General features: G+C 47.3%; 1 long non-coding RNA gene across 1 annotated transcript in view; it reads left to right on the top strand.

Moving 5' to 3' along the window:
* The first annotated feature begins 6,316 nt into the window (after nt 1-6,316).
* The window catches only part of LOC144613793 (uncharacterized), a 53,108-nt gene continuing 40,373 nt past the window's right edge, over nt 6,317-19,051 (top strand). The window contains exon 1 of the long non-coding RNA XR_013551199.2: nt 6,317-7,012. This is a non-coding gene — a long non-coding RNA (uncharacterized LOC144613793). The remainder of the gene's footprint in view (nt 7,013-19,051) is intronic.

Raw genomic sequence — 19,051 nt, 5'->3', positions numbered from 1 at the left:
CGCTGAAATGTGAAATAATTAACCTTTGGAAAGCCTGCGTGGTGACTTGGTATTTTTCCACCCCACTGAGGCTAAAAGGTTAATTAATTTTCCCTGTGTGTAAGAACCAGCCCTACAATTTAGAAGTGATGGCCGGATGCCCCTACCTCCTGAGCAGCAGTGGGATGGGGGTATTCTCTTTGTGGGGGTCACCCACCCACAGGGCCGGAGCTCCGGGAGAGGCTCCCATTCCCTCTCACCCTTTACCTTTGACCCCCACGGGTGCCTCTGTGGTGTTCTGCCAGAGGTGCCTTCGGGGACCTGCTCCTGGCCCCACCTGTCTTCCTGCTGTTGACCTCTGTGGGTGCCCCTCCGGGGCTGGTGCTGTTTTCCGGTTTGGCCTCGTCAGCGTCACCACCCACCCTCACAGACGTGGAATTTCGGAGAAGAAGTGCCCATTTACCAGGGATGTGGCCTCGCCCTCCGGGCCAGCTGGCTCAGTGCCAGGACAGCCCTGCCAGGATGGTCCTCTCTGTTCCGAAAGGAGGCCCCAGAGGTGGATGCATCTGTCAGAACTTGTTCTTTTACGAATAGTTAGTGCTCTGGTTTTCAGTTTACCGTGAAATGTGGTGCTGGAGTCCGTTCCTCACCCGGAGTTGATAAAAGAACTCTCCATCTTCTTCTCTTGTCCCTCGATAACTGAGATTGTCCGCCCGACTGCACAACAGAATCACCCAGGGTGCTTTAGAAGATACTCATGTGTGGGGCGCCTGGGGGGCTCACTCAGCGAAGCATCTGACTGCAGCTTAGGTCATGATCGCATGGTTTCGTGGGTTCAGCCCTGCATCGGGCTCTGCGTTGACAGCGTGGACCCTGCTTGGGATTCTCTCTCTTCCCTCTCTCTGCTCCTCCCCCGCTCACGCTTTCTCTCTCTCTCAAAATAAATAAATAAATAAACTTTAACAATAAATAATAAATAACAAAATACTTATGTGAGCCCTACCCCGAGGCCAATTAAATCAGCATCTCTGAAGGTGGGATTCTGGCGTATGGCTATTTTTTAATACTCCGCGAGCAGCTCTCGCATGGAGCCAGCGCTGAGGGCCGCTGCCCGGGAAATACACCGACGCTTCTGGTAGCACAGAGCCCCCCCCCCGGAAATGCTGTTCTAGTCTCAGCTGTCTCCAAAGTGCTGTTGGGGATGTGTTGCAGTCACCCTTCATTCCCCAGAGCAGCAGCCTTTCTCAGCCCCTGTCACTTCGTCGCGCCCCCTAATCCGCCCTGACTTCTGACCTTCCCAGCTCATGACCCAGCCCCTCCCCCTCCCCGTGCAGAGTCCAACTCCAGGTGCCCACGCCGGTCCCAGCCCCTGCCTCTTGTCCCAACGCCGTACGTGGGTTTGTGGAGCCTCAGTAGACGCACTGAGGGCTGGCGACAGAGCCAACCCTACGTATCCCCCATCATGCCCTTCGCCTCACCCTTCTGGGAGGGGGTCTCGGGCCTCAATGCACCTTTCCCCTCACTCCCTGCCAGTGTGGACATACCCAGCCCAGGGTTCTCATCCGCCCCCCACCCCCACCCCCCGCCCCCGGTGTCTGCAGGAATGCTGAAGCTGTGTTGGCTTGAAGGGCACGGAGGACTTCCAGGCTTTGGCCATGTCCTCCTTTCCTGTCGCCTGCTGGAACGCTATCGCAGGCGTGGGCATGTGCACATCCTGGTTGTCTCAGGGGGTGGCAGCTGTCATTAGGGCACTTTGTTTCCAACCTCTGCCGACAGCCCCTGGCCCCAGGGCGTCTCCTAGTAGTCTAGCTAGCCCCCGGGCTCCGCAGCTCGTGCATCACTGCAGGTGACACTGGCATGAATCAGAGCAGGTTCTAGTCTCGGTAGTTCACGGTACAGTCTCATTAAAGATGGGTCTCTAACATGTAACTCATCAACTCGGAAATCACCGATCCAAGTATGCAAGGAGGGCACCACCACTGCTCGACCTCTCGACTCCCCGCAGTTTGCCCAGGTTGTTTCTGAGAGCAAGCAGGGTGTCGTTACAGGAGTTCCTGGGTAAGACCCTGTTGTGGGTGGAATTGTGCCCCTCACCAAATTCATACGTTCAAGTCCTAACCCTCAGTACTTCAGAATGTGACCTTGCTTGGAAATAGGGACTTTGCAGATGTAATTAGTTAGGATGAAATTGTTACTGGATTAGAATGGACTTCAATCCAGTATAGCTAGTGTCCTTAAAAGGAGGGAAATTTGGACACAGAGACACGGACACACAGGGAGAAGGCCATGTAACAAAGGCAGAGACCAGAGCGCTGTGGCCATAAACCAAGGAATACCTAGGATCGCGAATAACCACCGGGAGGCGGAAGAGGCAAGGAAAGGTCTTCCCCTACGTGTTTCGGAGGTAGCATGGCCGTGCTGACTCCTGATTTCAGCTTTCTAGGCTCCAGAGCTATGAGAGGATAAGTGTTTGCTGTTTCAAGCCACCTGGGTTGTGGCACTTTGTCATGGCAGCCCCAGGAAACCAAGACAAGGGGTAACCCCCACCCCAGCTGTCAGTCTGAGTGAATTTCTGTGGGTTTAACATGCTTCACATCTCAACAACCAAAATCCCATCTAATTGGCTTGAGCAATGAGGGGATTTTTGCTGTGTCTCAAATTACTTGCTAGAAAGAGACACCCCTGGAGATAGTTCCCATCAGATGAGTGTGTAAGCATGGAGAATCATACACGGGGCACATGTGTTGCTGGGGCAGGTGGGGGTTGGCTTTATAATCCCAGAGGGAAGGCTCTGTTTTTCATCTAAACGTATGCATTCAGCACATTTCCTAGTTTTCCTAGAACAAAATGGTTCTTTACATTTATGTACTGGAAGTAGATTTCATATCAGAGTCAGCCTCAACAGTGACGTACCAGGTTTAGCTTCTTGAGGCAAAAAGCCTCCCAGCAGTTTTTAAAATCTAGTATATTCTATCGAGATTTCAAAATTCTTAGTGCTGAGTTGTAGCCAGGGCATCCTGTGTGTGGGGCTGTGGGGTGTGTGGGGGGGAGGGTAGCTGTGGGTATATGACAGTTTAATGGAGCCTTCATAAAATAGTCTGGAATCTTGTTCTCAGTGATTTTCCAATTCCTTTTCCAATGTACTTCTTGAGCATGGTCACTGAGATCTATCCAGGTGGAAAAGCAGCTGGAACCAGAGCATTCCTCAGCATTGGCTCGTCACAGAGCCATAAAAATGACAAATTCCTGTGAGTCCAAGTACCAGATACCCCAGCCTGGCACACACCGGTGCTGTTGGGGAGAGAACCACAGACTCTTGCTTGGGTTTCTCCCTCTAGGGAAAAAAGCCACAAAGAGTCTTGGATGCTCAGCTCAGTCAATTTCAGCGGGCACGTGTTCTCTACTAATCGATACTCAATTTTGCCACCTGGGAGGGTGCTGTTTTGAGCAGCTGTATGCCTATAGAAAATAATAAAGTGATTTATTTTTATGTTGAAAACTTCAATATTTGATATATATTCTAGCAATATTGTCTCCCGCCCACCACGCTTCTGCCTCTAATGTTTAATCGTAATGAGTTGTAGTTGCAACAGATTAAATCAATTGAGATTGAAAAATGAGATGTAAAAAAAAAAAAAGGTAGAAAAGCATATCCTTTGTGGTCAATGTTAATCTTGCAAAGGATTTTTTTTCTGTAAGGAAGTCTGCCAAGAGCAAAGAAGACAATGAGGATAGAAAGTGACTCACTGAATCAGCAGCTTCAGAGAGGTAGGAAAGAGCTGGAATTAGCTTGTGTTTTGGCAAAGAGAAGAGAATCAAGAGGCTGGTTGGGGCCCCCCCCAGAAACGCATCCTGTGAGATGTGAAGGAGGAGTGTGTGTGACCGAGGGGGTCAGGAGGATGGGGGACCATGCTGCTTCAGAGGGAGGGTCATCCGGGCCTCCAACAATGTGGCCCCCACCCTCTCACACCTTAGCTCCCCGCAGGGCTCCTTCCTTTTTCCTGGATTAGCTTCCTATTCCGGACTCAACATTCAATGCTCCCTTTAAGTCAATAAACTCTCCAAGATGTGACTGTTCTCTCTACCCACTTCACTTCTGCTTGGGTTGTCACAGATATGGACTGTCAGAGCCTGGAAGGCCACGTGGAACCTGCTTGATAAGAAAATTGGATCGGTGGGGGTCACTCCCTTGGGACCCCAGCACTTAGTTCACCAGACTAAGAAAGCTGAGGCTATAGGATGCTGTCAAAACAAAGTCTCCCTTCGGCTCAGGTCATGATCTCGCGGGCTGTGGGTTCGAGCCCCGCGTCGGGCTCTGTGCTGAGAGCTTGGAGCCTGGAGCCTGCTTCCAGTTCTGTGTCTCCCTCTCTCTCTGCCTCTCCCCCCGCTCGTGCTCTGTCTCTCTCTGTCAAAAATAAAGAAACATTTTTTAAAAATTAAAAAACAAAACAAAACAAAGTCTCCCCAGACTTTCTCAAATAATCATGGCCTGGAATTGTCCCGAGCATTTTGCAACCCCCTTCTGCCATCACTCCTTGACTGTCAAAAAAGCTCCCAGTAATGAAGAAGGAAGTCATTTGTGTGTCCATTTGATAATTGTCACATACCTGCGATATGTCTGGTACTGGTGGTCATAGTCAGGATTCTTCATGAAGACAGACGAGTGTCTACTCTCATGAAACTATAGCCCAATGAGAGAATGGTGAACAAATAAGCTGGATCATTTCACGTGTTAATAAAGGATATGGAGAAATTCAAACTCAGTGATGTAGTACAGGGTGACTTTGGAGGGCCCACCTCAGTCTGATTGGTCAAGAAGACCCTTCTGCAGAGATGACATCTAAACTGAGGTCAGAACCGAGAAGGAGGCGGACGTGACAATGCCTAAGCAAGAGTGAGGTTGGGGGAGAGCCTTAATAAGGGGCCTAAATGGGGAGATGTATGGCTTGTTCAGTGGGGTGTGACTAGTGATTCCCGACAGGACTGATTCCCACCCTGGGTGATTGGCAGTGTCTGGGGACATTTTTGTTGCCACAGTGTGGGAGGGTGCTGCCGGCAGCTCGTGGAGAGGGCCAGAGATGGCTCTAAATGTCCCACAACATCCTCCACGAACAAAGATATATTGGGACCAAAATGTCACCGGTGCTGAAATTGAGAAACCCTGAACTAGAGGCTGTGCATGAAGGTGCAGGTGGACGAGCTATGGTGGGGAGGTCACAGGGTCATATCAGACCCTCGGGCACTCATGACGAGTTTGGGGTTCATTCCAGGGTGATGGAAGGCCCCTGGATACTCCTCCTTAGGAGCCCCGTGTGGTCTCCACATCTTTTTTTTTTCTTTTAGTTAGGCAAATACTACCTTTGGAAAGTGATAGTTGAGGTTGGAAGGAAGTGGTACATAATTTACAGTTGTGGTAGTTGAGAGTATTTACTGTGATCACGCTCATAAACTTATGCTTGTTAAAATCAGAGACATCATCAAGGAGTTGACTGCTTTCAGATGAAGTGTGTCTGTTGCTCACATAGGGATGTTGGAAGGATCATTTAAGCTTTGCATGGGAACTGTACCCTGTGTATGAGACGTTAAAGTCTAGTATAATAAATGCGTTGCATGATTTAAGAGAAAATATTATGCATATCTTTTTAAATAGACCGTGATTGATGCCTAAGTTGTTCTCTGCAGACTGTGTGTGTTGGGGGCTCCTTTATTTCTGCAGGCTCGAAACAGGCATTCGTGTACATTTTCATTCAAAACGCAAAGTCGAAGGCACAGATTTTTTGAGGAAAGCTCTCAGCTCGATGCCAAAAAAAAGGGGGGGGGGCATAGTTGAAAAACTTGAGGGCCATCGAGGAAACAGCTACAGCAAAGGAAGACAGACATGCTGAGCGGTGACTGAAAGACAGCGGTGAAGCAGCACATGGCAGAGACCCTCGGTAGAAAGCGCTGCCGACAGGGCTCCCTTGTTTCCCTCCATACTTGATTCCTTTCTCTTTTTTTTTCCCCTTGGCATGCTGGTGTCACAGTTACCTTCTCCTCTGTGGCATCCTGTCTGACCCCTACATCTCTCTTCCCCAAAATGCCTGTCATGTTTCCCATTTCCTCATGATCTCTAGTGTAAGTTGCAAGTAACTTGAATAAACAATAAAGTGACGACAAGCTAATGTAATCAGTTGTTGTTAATCCATAACGATTGCCATTATCTTCTACGATCACACTTCCATTCATTAAAACGTGCCCAGTGCCTGAGCTGCAGGCCACACCCAGTAGGCGTGGACTTCCGGGAAAGGCTGAGGCGGGCGCCATTTTGACTTCCGGTTTCTGGTAGCCGCATGCTCACTAGGTCACGGACGCGCCTGCAGGGGTCAGGCAGAGGATGTAAGTGAGTGGCGCAGACCGTGTGTAAGACGGCCGTGAAAGAAATGGTGCTGAACTGGAGAATCAAGGGCCATATAAAGGCAGCACCTGCCACTCAGTGGCTACTGTGGGCCTCTTCCAGTGCGGCCAGAGCCTCCAGTTGATCAACAGCAGTTTCCAATAGAAACTTCCTTGTGTAAAATCCCCTCCGCTTTAAAATTCAATGCAGGCCACCTGTAGGACTCCCGAGATTCCCTGGAGATCTGGCTTCTTCCAAGTGAAGACTGGCGACAGCTCTGGAGGCGGTGATGTTCAGGAAATCCCACCTGTCCTCTCCCGGCTCATCCGTCGGGACCCCCACTTACTGCCCCCCACGCCCCAGCCACGTGTGTGCACCCCACAGGCGGTATCTGCACTGTTTGCATTCTGAGGAGCCCAGCACCAGGACCCAGCCCGTGGGCATCCCCCCATGGTGTTCAAAAGAGGGAGTATTTCCTGCCGGTGGGGCTCAGTTGGAGGGGCCGGGTCCCCTACAGCAGGGCGCTGGACGTCGGGCTGGGTCAGGGGAGAGAGCTACGTGCTGAGGCTGCTCTTCAGGGGAAGCCCGAGAAACCAGCAGTGTGGGTCTCCTGGGACTCAACTCGCAGCTGTCGGGGAAAGACTGGCCTGGAGGAAGCAAGTAAGTGCCTGCATTTTGTTCTATGTGTGAACACGTGTGTGTGGTCGGTGGGTTGTGTTGGCTTGTTGCTTACCCGCTCTGGGCGCCTATTGTGCGAAGCACACTAAGTCGAGGAAGCCTAGATCTTTCTGGGGAGTGGAGTCCAGGATGGGGAACCCAGGAGGCTGAGAGGACTAGCTAGAGCCTGGGTGCCGTTAGTCCCCCTGGGCTTCCAGGAGTCGGAGCGGGATTGTCCCGTGGGCCCAAGTTGGGCCGGGAAGGCACTTCCTTCGGTGGGAGAGCTGCTGGATCTAGTGTGAGACTGTCTTCTGTGCTGGGGGGGGGGGGGGGGGAGGAGGGGTGACACCGTGCTGTCTGGGAAGTCGGTGTGTGCCCGCGAGCTGTGGACTGGTCTCCTGCCAACACCCCATGGGTCTAGATCTGGGTGTGGCTGGATGACCGTAGAGCCCTCCCTGAGGTGCCCTCGCCTTTAACTATGGCGCCGGTGGGGTTGCGATGGGGGGAGCTGCTCAGGCGAGGTTGACCCGGTCTGTGCTTTCAACGGCTGTACGGACAAGTAGTGCTGGGTGAGCCCTGAACTCAGGTCTGGAGGAGGAGGAGAACGGAGGATGGCTGCAGTAGGGGGTTGAGGGCGGCCAGAGCTGACAGCAAAAGGGCGTATCAGGTGGGCACCCCAACTGGTCCCTTGCTCACCTGATGCACCTGATTTTCTGATTAAAAAAAATATACAGGGGTGCCTGGGTGGCTCAGTCGGTTGGGCGTCCGGCTTCGGCTCAGGTCATGATCTCGCGGTGCATGAGTTTGAGCCCCACGTGGGGCTCTGTGCTGACAGCTCGGAGCCTGGAGCCTGCTTCGAATTCTGCGTCTCCCTGTCTCTGCCCTTCCCCTGCTTGTGCTCTGTCTCTCTCTCAAAAATAAAGAAACGTTACAAATTAAAAAAAAAAAAAAATACAGTCCAAAAGAAATGCATGTGGGTGGCAGCGTCTTCTACATTTTTAAATGATGGTTCTGTGGGAAGATGGATTGGGGGGGGGGATGTCGATTCACAACCCTCTCAGGAGCTTCCCAGGTATAACCTGACATCAGCCCCCATCGGCAGAGGGCAGGGAGAGACAGAGGAAAGAAGCAGGCCTCTCCATGTTGGTAGGTGGTGATCTTAACAATAGCAAAGGACGGGGGCGCCTGGGGGGCTTAGTAGGTTAAACGTCTGACTTCAGTTCAGATCATGATCTCGCGGTTCGTGAGTTCAAGCCCAGAGTCTGGTTCTGTGCTGACAGTTCAGAGCCTGGAGCCTGCTTCGGATTCTGTATGTCTCTCTCTCTCTCTCTCTCTCTCTCTCTAACCCTCCCCCACTTGCACTCTGTGTGTCTCTATCAAAAATAAATAAACATTATTAAAAAGAACAATAGCAAAGGAAACTTACAAATGAGTCTTGTCTTGGGCAACAGCAAGATGAGTAGATCCCACACCGCCCTGCAAACCTTGTTTATAAAAGGCCCTAACTGGGCTCAGTCACATGTACTGTGCAGGTGTTTCCATCATCACCATTTCAAGGCTATGTCCTTGGAGCAGCCTGTGGGAGCGGAAAGGCAAGTGGAACCCACACTCCCAAGGGGAGGGGAGGAGCCTCCACGTGGCCGGGTCCAGCTCAGGGGTCAGTCAGTGGCCAGGTGTTTTTGATCACTTTCCCCAACAGGGTGGGAGTATGACGGAGCCTCTTTGGAAGCTCAGATGAGTTCGGAGGAGCAGAGGCGATGGACAGGATGGTTTGGGATGTGTTTTCTAGATGAAGCAGAACGTTTGAATGGGCTGGGTGGAGTGGTGAGGGAAAGAGAATTCCAGACGATCCCTGGGTGTTTGGCTAGAGCAACTGCATGGATGCTTTTGACATTTTCGTGATAAAAACTAAGAAAAGACTCTTTCGGAGTAGAAGACCAGAAGTTCTGTGTTGCCAGGATGAGTTTCTGATACTTATTAAATACCCACATGCAGAGATACAAGGAAGATGCTTAAAACACAATGAAAAAAGGGCTATGGAATATAGCATAATTACAGTCGCATTTAAAGATAGTGCTTAGGAAAAAACCTGGAAGGGAATAAAACAATGTTAATGTGTTAATGAGATCAGGGCCATCTCCTCATTAACGTTCCTATCTTTTCCAACTTTTGTGTGCGTTATTTTATAGTCAGGGGGAAAAATCATTATCGGTTACATTTTAAAATGTGTCCATGGCTTCTGGGACAAGAGGAAGCTTTATTCCACTTCCAGGACCTTTGTAAAGATGTGCTAAAATAAGAACGTCAGTTAAAAAGCCAACAAGGTTATGGTGTTTGCAAGGTTGGCTCATCCTTTTATACATAAAGGTAATTTGGAAGCTTATAACGTGCCAGGTGCCCGGCAAGCCCCTGAGATACAAATACTGGTAAGTCAAGGTCTCTTCAAGGAACTTACAAGATGAGAGGTGCCCATTTGAAATCTTGGAATTAGGGGCGCCTGGGTGGCTCAGTCAGTTAAGCATCCGACTTCGGCTTAGGTCATGATCTGACGGTTTCAGGAGTTCGAGCCCCGCATCAGGCTCTGTGCACTGACCATGTGGAGGCTGCTTGGGATTTTCTCTCTCTCTCTCTCCCTCCCCTCTCCCCCCCCCCCCCACATGCTGCCTGTAAAGATGTGCTAAATAAGAGTGAATAAATAAATAAAATCTTGGAGTTAGAAAAGAATGTTGTAAACAAGAGTGGACCCGAAATCCCTAAAGGTGAATACTTTGCTCTTATCACCACTTTAAACCTTTTTCAGGATTAAACAATCCACCAAATGGAAAAGCTGTTCCTAAGTGGGGTCCCAAATATTTTTTTTGCAAACCTGTCCTATACCTTAAAATTTTTTCTTTAATTTTTATTCAAGTATCATTAACATAATATTAGTTTCAGGTGTATACTATTCAACACTTCTATACATTACTCAGTGCTTATTATGTACTTTTAATGCTCTTCACCTATTTCACACCCCACCCCCCACCCCCCACCTGCCACCACTCTGGTAACCATCGGTTTGTTCTTTATATTTGAGAGTCTTTTTTGTTCTCTCTCTCTTTTTTTTTTTTTTTTTTTTTTGCTTTTTTTCCTTAAATTCCACATATGAGGGAAATCATATGGTGTTGGTCTTTCTCCAATTTATTTCACGTGCATTATGCCCTCCAGATCCATCCACGTTGTTGCAAATGGCAGGCTTTCATTCTGTCCCCTACTTTCTGAAGGTCTGGCTGCATTCCTTTCTGTCTCCAGTATGCTCTACAAGATGGTAATGGAAGGCACCAGAACTTGCCGGGAAATGGTTTGTGCTAAAGCCTTACCTCAGTTCTATTTCTCCCTTCTATATAAGAGCTGCTCTCAATCCATAGATTGTATGGTACTTGACAGACCTTTTCTTCCACAGAGAGGAGACCTCTTCAGTGCTCTGTAATCTGTTTTGTGATCTCCTGAATCTTCCCCTAGTATACCCCACCCCCATCCCATACTCCACTTGTTCTCCTGAGGAGGGAGCCTCCCTTCCCCTGGATTTCACTAGGGCAATGAGGCCACGATTGTGTCACTAAGGAGAGACACCCACCCCCCAACACTCCAAACCTTCTTCCTGTTCTTTTAAGCTTAATTTTGCAAATCATATCCCTCTAATATGAAAAGGTCCCAAATTATGGATTTAATCCCCGAAGCACTTCCAGTGAGGCCGCTAAGCTCGATGGAAAACTGCTACTTACCCTCACTGAAGCTCTTTTTTTTTTTTTTTTTTTAAGTGTTGTTTATTTTGAGAGAGAGCATGAGCAGGGAAGGGACAGAGAGAGAGAATCTCAGGCAGGCTCTGCACCATCAACACAGAGCCCAATATGGGGCTCGAACCCATGAACCATGAGATCATGGTTCGAAACCAAGAGTCAGATGCTTAACTGACTGAGCCACCTACGCTGCCCCTCACTGAAGCTCTTGTTTGACCAGTGATTCATCACAGGGATTAATCCACTGCCATAGTGCTGTCCTGGGAATGGTGACAGCTAGAGATGACCCAAGATCACTGTGTCCACAGCCTTCTGTGACAAACTGAAGTCCAGGGGTACCTGGGTGGTTAAACTCTTGATTTCAGCTCAGGTCATGATCTCATGGTTCGTGAGATTGAACCCCAAAGTTGGGCTCCGTACTGACGGTGCAGAGCCTGCTTGTGATTCTTTTTCTCTCTGCCTATCTCTCTCTCTCTCTCTCTCTCTCTCTCTCTCTCTCTCTCTCTCACACACATACACACACACTCACACACACACAAAGTAAATAAAATAAATATTTAAAAAATTAAAAAAAACAAAACAAAACTGAGGTCCACAGGGCCCATGGGACTTGCCCAGATTCCCACTGTGGGTCAGAACTCACGGGCGACCCCGGCCTCCTATTCACATGGAAGGTTCTAAGCCAAGCGTTACAAACCTTTACCTCCTAGTAAAAACCAAACAAAACAACCAAGCTGGAGCCGGTTGTGGTGCGTGCGTGCGTGTGTGTGTGTGTGTGTGTGTGTGTGTATGTAGGATAGTAATCATGCGTGGACCACATGGTGAAGATTGCCTCCTCCGTGAAATGGTTAAGACCATTGGATCCCCCTGAGCCTCAGCTGCTTCTTGCATGTATGACAGTCCTCACCTCCGAGTGCCGTCGTCAAGATGACGTGAATTGCTGTACGTTAAACATTTGGGGCCGTGTCTGACGCTTATTTAAAACCGTGTATGAGTGTGAACCCTTACGGCTTCCACACAATGCAAACAAACAATGGGAAGTTCTGATTGTTCCACACCCAGTCGTTCCTCCGGTGTGTCCCGTGGGCTCAACACAACGTGCTGGGGAGACCACAGCCGTCTCCAGATGTCCTCCTCAGCCAGCAGAGGCCAGAAAGGGACCCCTTCACGAGGCTGTGTTGGTGGCACAGGAAGCCCCTCTGGTGCCAGCTGTCTCCACTCGCCTCCCCCTGGGCTCTGCCATAGGTCCCAGTGGAGCCTGTTACGATCAGGCCACATCAGTTTTATCTGCCCAGAAGATGCCTGCTCATCGGGCCAACTCCTGAAGGGTGCTATTCCGGTTTGTCTTTGGCTCCGTGAGAAACGAGATGGCGGCGGTGAGCTCCTGGGTGCCTGCCCACCGTGGGGACAGTGACATAGGTTCATTAAAGGCATAAATCAGCTAATCATCCAGATTGCAGTTTCCACTCGTTTTTCGATGATTTACTTGATATTTATTGATCTTGGAGTATGGGAAATGGCCTGTGCTGGACACAATAAGCAAATCAAAAAATACAGGGAAACGCCTAACCAGAGTCACTCATAGGCGCTTCATAAACATACCCTGGAGCACAGGGTGAAGCCAGGAGCGTGGGGGCGGCGAGCTAGCTCTGCAGGACATTGTCCACAGCTCCGAAGGACTATATGTACTAAGTTGAACCATTGGAAATGGTGGATATGCAACCAATTTTTACTCTACCAAAACAACAACTGAAAATGGTTCAACCTGATACCTGTACCAGTGCTGTCTGAGGTCCCAACGGCAGGAGAAAACTTTAAGCACCTGCCTCATGCCCATCTCTCTGCCAGCCACCTGGAAAAGAGCTGACCTTCTCTGACACCCCCTGACCTTGCCCACATCTGTGGGCTCATGTCACACCCTCTTGCCCTGGGTCCCTGAGCTCTAACCATTGAACTCTATCTCCCTGGCTTGAAGCCAGTAGGAACCTTCTTCCAGCTGTGGCACTCTGTCCCCTTGTACTGAGCTCTCCCCTTCCCCTGGGGAGCCCCAGTTCTCAGCTGCGTCCACCAGGGGGCACCCTCTGCGTCAGAGCAAGGAGAAGGTCTAGTTCAGCTGTCCCCACCAGGGGGCGCCCTCTGCGCTAGAGTAAGGAGGATATCTACCTCAGCTGTGCCCTGCAGAGGGCGCTCTCTGCACCAGAGGAGGTCTACCTCCATCAAGTGCTACTGGGGGGCAGTCATCTGGCTGATGATGGGGCTCAATCATCAGAAGCCACAGTGAACTAAACCACATTCTCCTTTACCTGCTTTAGTAAAAATGATCCTTTTTCCTTTTCTGCGTCTTTTTGTCTTATTTCACCATTGGTTCAGACAGAACAGGGAGGGAGGCAAAGAAGAGGGATGCTATTGATGCCCACTCCCCCTGAATATCCCACCTGTGCCCCTCCCTTCAGGTCTTTGCTTGTGTAGTTTCCTGTCCTTGAAATTCTCTTCCTCTGGAGAAGAGAAGACTAACTTGTCTTCATTTTTATTTTCCATTGAAGTGTAGTTGAAATACAGTGTTACATTTGTTTCAGGAGTACAGCAGTGATTCAAACACTAGATATGCTGTGCTCACCCCAAGTATCGCTTTACAATGCTAAAACAATACCATTAACTATATTTGCTATGCTGTACCTTTCATCCCTGCAATGGATTCCAAACTGGAAGCCTGTGTCTCTAACTCCCCTTCCCTCATTTTGCCCAACGCTCTCCCCTCTGGCAACCACCAGTTCTCCGTATTTGTAGGTCTGTATTTGTAGGTCTGTTTGTTGCTTTTTCTTGTGTCTGTTTCTTTAATTTTTAGATTCCACGTATAAGTGAGATCGTATGGAATTTGTCTTTCTCTGAGTTATTTCACTTAACATTATACTCTTTGGATCCATCCACGTTGTCACATGGCAAGATCTCATTCTTTATTATGGCTGAGTAATATTCCATCGTGTTTACCACATCTTCTTTATCCATGCATCTATCACCAACACTTAGGTAGCTTCCATATCTTGGTTATATAAATAATGCTGCAGTAAACCTAGAGATGCATATATCTTTTCAAATTAGTGTTTTCATTTTCTAAGGGTAAATAGTAGTGGAGTTACTGGACTTGTAGTATTGCTACTTTAATCTGGGCGGGAACCTCCATAATGTTTTCCATAGTGGCTGTGCCGTTTTACATTTCCACCAGCAGTGCAGGAGGGTTCCCTTTTCTCCGCAGTCTCGCCAAAATATATTTGTCTTTTTGATACTAGCCATCTTGACAAGTGTTAGGTGGTATCTCATTGTAGTTTAGATTTGCATTTCCCTGATAATTAATGGTGTTGAGCATCTTTTCATGTGTCTGTGGGTCATTTGTATGTTGTCTTTGGGAAAAGTCTATTCAGGTCCTTTTGCCCATGTTTAATTGGATTATTTAGGGTTTGGGGTGTTCAGTTATAAAAGGTTTTTTTTAATATATATTTGGATATTAATCCATTATCAAATATGTCATTTGAAAATCTTCCATTCTGTAGGTTGCCTTTTTGTTTTGTTGATGGTTTCCTTTGATGTGAAAAAGCTTTATATTTTGTTAGTCCAATTAGTTTATTTTTGCTTTTGTTTTTTGTTTTGTTTTGTTTTTGTTTTGTTTAACCCTAACATATCTAGAAAAATGTCACTAACGCTGATGTCAAAGAGATTATTGCCTTTATTTTCTTCTAGAAGTTTTATGGTTTCACGCCGAGATTTAGGTCTTTAATCCATTTCGAGTTTATTTCTGTGCATGGTAAGAGAAAGTGGTCTGGTTTCATTCTTTTGCATGTAGCTGTCCAGTTTTCCCAGCAGCATCTATTGAAAAGACTTGTCTTTTCCTCCTTGTATATCCTTACCTCCTTTGTCATAGATGAATTAGCCACAGAAGCGTGGGTTTATTTCTGGACTCTCTACTCTGTTCCATTGTTTCTTATGTCTGTTTTTGTGCCAGTACCATGCTGGTTTGGTTATTACCGCTTTGTAGTAGATCTTGAAATCTGGAATGGTGATATCTCCAGCTTTATTCTTTCTCAAGATTTCTTTGGCTTTTTGAAGTCTTCCATGGTTCTAAACAAATTTCAGAATTATTTGTTCTAGTTCTGTGGAAAATGTTATTGGTATATTACAGGGATTGCATTGAATCCATAGATAGCTTTGGGTAGTGTGGACATTTCAACAATATGCTTCCAGCCTACGAACATGGAATATCTTTCCATTTGTTTGTGCTGTCATCAGTTTTTCTCGTCAATGTTTATAGTTTTCTGAGTACAGGTCTTTCACCTCCTTGGTTAAGTTGATACTGAGGTGTTTTATTCTTTTTGGTGCAATTGTAAATGGACTTGTAAATTGTAAGTGGAATTGTTTTCTTCATTTTTATTCCTGCTACTTTGTTATTAGTTTATAGGAATGCAACAGATTTTTGCATATTAATTTTACATCCTACAACTTTACTGAATTCATTTTTTACCTCTAATATTTTTTTTGGTAAAGCCTTTAGAATTAAGAAAAAAAATTTTTTAATGTTTATTTATTTTTGAGACAGAGGCAGAGCATGAACGAGGGAGGGTCAGAGAGAGGGGGAGACACAGAATCTGAAGCAGGCTCCAGGTTTTGAGCTGTCAGCACAGAGACTGACGCAGGGCTCGAACTCACGGACCATGAGATCATGACCTGAGCTGACGTTGGATGCTTAACCATCTGAGCCACCCAGGCACCCCATAGAATTTTTTTTTTTTGTATAGTATGTCATCTACAAATAGTGACAGTTTTACTTCTTCCTAACCAATTTGGATGCCTTTTATTTCTTGTCTGATTGCTGTGGCTAGGATTTTCAGAATTATTTTGAATAAAAGTGGTGAGAGCAGACATCTTTGTCCTGTTCCTGATCTTAAAGGAAAAGCCCTCAGATTTTCCTTATTAAATATGATGTTAGCTTTGTGTTTGTCACATAGGGCCTTTTATTATGTTAAGGTGTGTTCCCTCGAAACCTACTTTGTTGAGAGTTTTGATCATGAATGGATGTTGAATTTTGTCATAGGCTTTTTCTGTATGTATTGAGATGAGCATATAATTTTTATCTTTCAATTTAATAATGTGGTGTATTACATTGATTTGTGGATATTGAACCATCCATGATTCCCCCCAAGTAAACCCCATTTGATTATGGTGAATGATCCCTTTAATGTATTATTGAATATACTTTGCTAATGTTTTGTTGAGGATTTTTGAATTCATGTGATCATGGTCTGTCATTTCCTTTCTTCTTCATCCTCGTCCTCCTCCTCGTCCTCATCATCATCCTCCTCGTCCTCATCATCATCCTCCTCGTCCTCCTCCTCCTCCTCCTCCTCCTCCTCGTCCTCCTCCTCCTCGTCCTCCTCCTCCTCGTCCTCCTCCTCCTCCTCGTCCTCCTCCTCCTCCTCGTCCTCCTCCTCCTCGTCCTCCTCCTCCTCCTCTTCGTCCTCCTCCTCATCGTCCTCCTCATCGTCCTCCTCCTCATCGTCCTCCTCCTCATCGTCCTCCTCCTCCTCGTTGTCCTCCTCGTCCTCCTCCTTATCCTCCTTGTCCTCCTCCTTATCCTCCTTGTCCTCCTCCTTATCCTCCTTGTCCTCATCTTCCTCGTCCTCTTCATCCTCCTCCTCCTCATCCTCATCGTCCTCGTCCTCCTCCTCATTGTCATCCTTCTCTTCCTCGTCATCCTCCTCCTCATCATCCTCCTTGTCATCGTCCTCCTCCTCCTCATCATCCTCCTCCTCCTCGTCATCCTCCTCCTCCTCGTTGTCCTCCTTGTCCTCCTCCTTGTCCTCCTCCTCGTCCTCCTACTCCTTGTCCTCATCCTCCTCATCCTCTCCGTCCTCCCCGTCCTCCTCCCTGTCCTCCTCGTCCTCCTCCCTGTCCTCCTCCTTGTCCTCCGCCCATCCTCGTCTGCCTCCTTGTCCTCCTCCCTGTCCTCCTCCTCATCCTCCTCATCGTCCATCTCCTCCTTGTCCTCCTCGTCGTCCATCCATCTCCTTCTCATCCATCCTCTCCTCCTCCTCCTCCTCCTCCTCGTCCTCGTCCTCCTCCTCGTCCTCGTCCTCCTCCTCGTCCTCCTCATCGTCCGTCTGTCTCCTCCTCGTTGTCCATCCGTCTCTTCCTCATCCGTCATCTTCTCCTCCTCCTCCTCCTCCTCCTCTTCCTCCTCCTCCTCCTCTTCCTCCTCCTCCTCCTCTTCCTCCTCCTCTTCCTCCTCCTCCTCTTCCTCCTCCTCCTCCTCTTCCTCCTCCTCCTCCTCCTCCTCCTCCTCTTCCTCCTCCTCCTCCTCCTCCTCCTCTTCCTCCTCCTCCTCCTCCTCCTCCTCCTCCTCCTCCTCCTCCTCCTCCTCCATGTCTTTGCCTGATTTTGGTATTAGGGTAATGCTTGTCTCGTAGAATATATGTGGAAGCTTTCCTTCCTCTTCTAATTTTTGGAATAGTCTGATGAGACTAGCAATTAACTCTTCTTTAAATTCACTTGTGAATCTGTCTGGTCCTGGACTTTAGTTTGTTACCAATTCATTTTTGTGACTAGTTATTGTTCTGTTCAGATTTCCTGCTTCAGATTTTTTTCTTGCTTCAGTTTTGTAAGATTGTATGTTTCTAGGAATGTATCCATTTCTTCTAGGTTGTCCAGTTTGTTGGCATATCATTTTTCATAGGAGTCTTTCATATTTCCTTGCCCTTCTGTGGTCCTTGTTATTTCCTCTCTCTTCTCTATTGTTTTTGTTTGTTTGTTTGTTTTTAATCTCTCTGCTCTGATATTCATTATAGCCTTCCTTACACTAAACTTAGGCTTTTGCTCTTCTTTTTCTAGTCCTTTAGGTGTAAGGTGAGATTCTTTGAGACTTTTCTTATTTCTTAAGGTACCTGTATTGCTATAAATTTTCCTCTTAGGACTGCTTTTGCTGTTTCCCAAACATTTTGGGTTTTTGTGTTTCATTTGTTTCCATGGTTTTCCTTTTTTAAAATTTCCTCTTAGATTTCTTCTTTGACCCACTGTGGGTTTTTTTAACGTTTGTTTGTTTGTTTTGAGAGAAGGGAGGGGACAGAGGATCTGAAGTGGGCTCTGCACTGACAGAAGAGAGCCCAACGTGGGGCTTGAACCCACAAACTGCAAGATCGTGACCTGAGCTGAAGCTGGACATGTAACTGATGGAGCCCCCCAGGCGCTCCTGACCCTCTGGTTTTTAGTATCATTGTTGTTTAGCTTCCGTGTGTTTGTGCTTTTTCCAGTTTTTTTCTTGTAATTGATTTCCAGTTTTATACTGGTTGTGGGTAGAAAACATGCTTGATATGGTTTTAATCTTCCTAAACTTATTAGAATTTGTTTTGTGGCCTAACATGTGGTACATCCTGGAAAATGTTTCTTGTGCACTTGAAAGGAATGTGTATTCTGTTCTCGGGTAGAATGTTTTATATATCTGTTAGTCCCTCTGGTCTAATATGTCCTTCAAGGACACTGTTTCCTCATTGGTTTTCTGCCTGAATGATCTAGCCACAGATATAGGTGTGGTGTTAAAGTCCCCTAATCATTGTATTACTGTCAATGTCTCCCTTTATGTCTGTTAATGTCTGTTTTACGTTTAGGTGCTCCAGTGTTGTGTGCATAGATATTTACAGTTATTAAATCCTCAGTCCCCTTGTTGGATTGACTCCTTTATCATTATGTAATGCCCTTCTTTGTCTCTTGTTACAGTTTTGTTTTGCTTTTTTAAGCCTATCATTTTCTCTGATCTAAGTATTGCTCGCCTGGTCATCTTTGATTCCAAATACATGGAGTATCTTTTTCATCTCTTCACTTACAGTCTGTATGTGTCTTTAGGTTTGAAGTGAGTCTTTTCTAGACAGCCTATAGATGGGTCTTCCTTTTTTATCCATTCAGATTCCTCATGTCTTTTATTGGAGCTTTTAGACCTTTTAAATCTAACCTAATCATAATTTTAAAACTTTTTTTTTAATTTGAGAGGGAGAGAGAGAGAGAACTTGCATACGAATAGGGGAGAGGAGCAGGTGGGGGGAGAGAGAGAGAGAACTTGCATATGAGTAGGGCAGAGGGGCAGAGGGGGGAGAGAGAGAGAGAGAGAACTTGCATATGAGTAGGGGAGGGGGAAGAGAGGGGAGAGAGAATCTTAAGCAGGCTCCATGCTCACTGTCTGACTCAATCACATGACCCGAGGATCATAACGTGAGCCGACATCAAAAGT

Source organism: Panthera onca, chromosome D3, assembly GCF_046562875.1.
Source record: "Panthera onca isolate mPanOnc1 chromosome D3, mPanOnc1 haplotype 2, whole genome shotgun sequence".
NCBI lineage: Eukaryota > Metazoa > Chordata > Mammalia > Carnivora > Felidae > Panthera > Panthera onca.
The sequence above is the reverse complement of the archived record's forward strand: the minus strand, read 5'-3'. Positions and strand labels throughout refer to the sequence as shown.